The 4657-nt window shown below is 36.9% G+C and overlaps 1 long non-coding RNA gene across 1 annotated transcript; it reads right to left on the minus strand.

Moving 5' to 3' along the window:
* Positions 1–1796: 1796 nt before the first annotated feature.
* LOC134296662 (uncharacterized) lies at positions 1797–3797 on the minus strand. Its single transcript, XR_010003481.1, has 2 exons — positions 2094–3797; positions 1797–1996 (listed from the first exon to the last, which is right to left on the minus strand). It is a non-coding gene; the product is annotated as an uncharacterized LOC134296662 (long non-coding RNA).
* Positions 3798–4657: the final 860 nt, after the last annotated feature.

A 4657-nucleotide genomic window follows, 5' to 3' on the forward strand; every position in this document is an offset into this window, starting at 1 on the left:
GGTATATTGAAGAAAATTAGCAATATCCGCCTTAAAGAGTAGTTGAAATGTATTTCTAAAAGGGAAACCCTCAAATAAAAGCACATTGTGCATTATGTTTTTTTAAAATCCATTTTTATTTTACCCCATTTAAAATAATCTTCTGCTAAATGGGGCATGATGGGCTATAAGGACTTGTATTTTCTAAAGGACTGTAACACTCTCCCTTCCCTATAGACATTGGGTTGTTCTGTTGGACCCTTATTTTATTATTTATTTTATTTTTGGTTGTAAAAATAAACCATGTTTCCAATGATGCATTTTAATATGTATATATTAATACATGGTTAAAGAAAGGGGACCACACTTCGCCTTGTGTATTCAGTTAAAGATCCATGCACAGAGATGCTTATTATCTCTGTTTTTCAGAAGTCTTAAGCATCTGGCCCCACTCAAATATGCATATCCTGTTTGTCAGAAGGATCAATAAACAGGCACGCATTTTCACTTTTCTATTTAGTTGTGTGTGTGTGTGTGTGTATATATATATATATATATACACACACACACACATTAGAAATCTTATGAGTATTCATTAAATGTACTTCTAAAGGGAAGCCCTCAATAAAAGCACATTGTGCATTATGTTGTTTTTAAACCCATTTTATTTTATCCCATTTTAAAATAGTCTTCTGCTAAATGGGGGCATGTTGGGTTATAAGGACTTGTATTTTCTAAAAGGACTGTAACACTTAAAGATCCAGGCACAGAGATACTTATCATCTCTGTTTTTCAGAAGTCCTCAGCATCTGGACCAGGCCAGTGAAAATATGCATATCCTGATTGTCAGAAGGATCAATAAACAGGCACATATTTTCACTTTTCTATTTAGTTAGATATATATATATCATTAGAAATCTTATGAGTGTTCATTAAATGTACTTCTAAAGGTAAGCCCCTCAAATAAAAAACACAATGAGCATTATGTTGTTTTTAAATCCATTTTATTTTACCCATTTTTAAAATAATCTTCTGGTAAATGGGGCATGTTGGGTTATAAGGTCGTATTTCTAAAGGAATGTAACACTTAAAGATCCAGGCACAGAGATGGTTATTATCTCTGTTTTTCAGAAGTCATCAGCATCTGTCCATGGCATGAACACTGAAATATGCATTTCCTGTTTTGTCAGAAGGAACAATAAACAGGCACGCATTTTCACTTTTCTATTTAGTTAGATATATATATATATATATATATATATATATATATATATATATATACACATTAGAAATCTTATGAGTGTTCATTAAATGTACTTCTAAAGGGAAGCCCTCAAATAAAAAACACATTGAGCATTATGTTGTTTTTAAATCCATTTTATTTTATCCCATTATTGAAAGTACCATATATTTTATTTCAATGTAACACACTTTTTGAATTTTTAAAAACAGTCATCAATAGCTGCAAGTTTTACTCTTTCTTAAAATTAGTTATAATAGGCCAAAATTTGACATAATGTTTGTATGGACGGTTTTTTAGCACAGTTTTGACTTGCTGCAGAATCTCCTGGTTGCAACTCTTCAATCCAGCATTTAGAACTTTAATAGCCTTATCAGTTTGGCCAATATATGTTACCAAATTCATAATGTAGTCCAATATTTCAGAGGTCATATACAGAGAGTTTTGACAGTAACCTATCAAAAGAAAAATATGAAGGGTATTTATGAAGCATAAATTTCCACAAATATCCTTCAATTTTTTGCTTAGGAATTTGTTGTTCCATAACACACATTCATGACTCATCTGATTCCCTGCAAAAATCTGACAACCCGGACACGCCTCAAATAATATTTCGTTTAAACAGTGATCTAATATCCCGTAAACGGTTGCTTTGGCGGTCTCCAACATGACCGTCTTCTGCTCTACATTCCCTGTTTCAGTCTTGACATCCAATCCAAGAATGCTTGACATAATCACATGGCCTGGGCGTTGAATAGCACTCATTTCAGGGGTCTCCTATAAATAACAAATTAATCAGATTTTAAAACACGCACATTCAGTGACTACCACCCCACCCATACATAATACACATCCCTTCAAAACTCATACTTACTTGTAGCTGGCTTGATGCTACGCAGCATAGCTTCCAAATAGCAGCGATAGATGGTGACTTAACTTCTTCTTCTTTAGCTGCCCCTGATGAATTTTCTGTAACCACCTAAAATGATTTAAAAGATAAGTGTAAGTGCTTTCAGTTCACAATTTTGCTCCTTGAAATAGACCCTTTCAACCCTAAGAGGGATCAGAATAATAGTTTTATGTTTTTTACCTGCTCAGAGGATGGTATTGCTGGTTCTGATGAAAGTGTTTCCAAAAGCCTGTTAGCTGATTCGGAAACCACCCGGTCTTCCTCACATTTTCTTTTAGCTAAATCACAGTCATCATCCTCATCAGAACTTGAACTTATGAAGCGTTTCCTGCTTTGGGATTCATCAACTGTTGAATCAGGTAGCTCTGAGGAAGAAACACTGGCATCTGATAATTCCATATTTTCCATTCCTCTGAAAGCAGTCAAGGGATGCACTAAAACTCACATGGAGTATTTATTCCTAAAAGCTCCGCCCTAATGGGCCCTCCCAGTATCACATGATGACCTTATGGCCCTAAATCCATTGGCTGTTGGTCACAGAGCACAGAGCTCACCACTAAGACCTAGCACACGGTCCTGGCTGCCCCATTTCCTCAAGCAGAGGGGTCAGTCTAGGCAAGGGGCCTTTCAGCCCATACGCATCACCATGAATGCCTCATTGAAACATGTCTGTGCTTGCCCCTGGGGGGGGGTGGGGGTGGGCTGTGGGTTGTGGGAGGGCTTCACCTCAGGGGGAAGGGTCTCCCGGGATTGCATTTCCTGTTTTTAGGAGGAGGGAGTTCCTCTTTTAGGAGGTGGCACTTCCTGCTTCAAGGGGCAGGACTTCCTGCTTCAAGGGGGGCGTGGCACCTGTCAAAAATGAGTTTGACGAGAGGTGGCCCCTATTACTACTATTATCATATCCAAAGTAACTTCTAGAAGCAACTATTTAGATTAGGCTTCACCCAATCCCATTCTGGATATGTAAGGCTACAAAATTCCAAATCCCTAATCCATATAATTGAGTTGTAGCACAATGTATTTAGAGGGCACATAGTTAAGGACAGCAGGTCTACAATGGCCTGATCTTCTCAGAAACCACAAAGATGATAGTGATGGAGATAAAGTACTATTAGAAAGTGCTTCTTGAAGACTTGATTTGAGCCCATCCCATTTTAGAATGCACATTCTGTCTACAAAAATTGCAACTCGCTCTCTCATGCACACACACATACACAATCCCTCCCTATCTCTGTTTTGTGTATTTTAATATGTATTTTATATAAATATGTTTTAATATGTTTATTTGTGGAATTTTTACAATAATAATAATAATAACAACAACAATTTTATTTTTGTACCCTGCCTCTATCTCCCTAAAGGGACTCAGGGAAGCTTACATATGGCACAATACATACATAAAACAATACATAAAACAATACATAAAATAAACACACAGTACAATAAAAAATAAAACTGCTAGTATATAAAACAATTTGATCTCAGAACAGCACCCAATAATCTATAGTGTCATCTGTCATAACACATGGCCAACTATAAACAAGAAAAAAGGAAAGGTCTAGTGCAAGTTGTAGCTAAGGACCAAGGGAATGGGATGAAAGTGCTGTTCTGTGTGTTTATGTGTTTTAATTATTTTGTAACCTGCCTCAAGCCATGAGGAGAAGTGGGTAAGATTATTATTATTATTATTATTATTATTATTATTATTATTATTATTGTTATTGTGTGTGAGAGAGAAAATGAGATTACACATGCATGCACACTCATGCATCTACAAAGCAAAAAAACCTACCAGATAATAACTTAAGCTAGTAAGCAATCATTTTGTTTCTTTTGTGACCCTTGTATTAGATCTGAAAATTACATTTGACCTAAACTTAAGCCAGAGTACTGAAATGTATGTGCATAAATCTCTCACCACACACACACACACACACACACATATACACACACACACACTGTTTTGTTTATATTTTCTGGGGCTAAATGACACTGTGTTGAGTGAAAGCATCAGGTTTGGTCATGGCATTTGTGCTGCATCAGTTGATTCCATTAATCTTTGAACAGAAGCGCAGGTGGCCATGAGGGTATACCCTGCAGCCAGCTTGCTCATTAGGCTTCGGGTACAAGCACAGAAAAGGCAGCCTTAGAGCATAATAAACCACTCCTGCTTATCCTCTTGAAATTGCTTCCTTTGTGGGGAGATTTTATTGTCATGACTCAGCTACTGTGACAGATGATGGAGTCCACAGGATCTCCGCACTGAGACTTGAACGTCTGCTCTAAATATGTGAGCAGGCCTATTGACTATGAATGCTTTGTCCTAGGATCACATGGTGTGAGGCATTTTAAATTGGCAGATTATCCACAGGTGACTGCTTACTGTCTCTCTTTGGGAACCTCCCTACTACAAACGTGAAAAATGACCATTACCATGCCCCATGGAAATCAAAAGTAGGCCTTGTAGAGTTCATTATGGCTTACTGCTAAATGAGTGGATATACTATTGAAGACAGAGAGAGCAATTC

The sequence above is a fragment of the Anolis carolinensis genome, chromosome 2 (assembly GCF_035594765.1).
Source record: "Anolis carolinensis isolate JA03-04 chromosome 2, rAnoCar3.1.pri, whole genome shotgun sequence".
Taxonomy (NCBI): domain Eukaryota; kingdom Metazoa; phylum Chordata; class Lepidosauria; order Squamata; family Dactyloidae; genus Anolis; species Anolis carolinensis.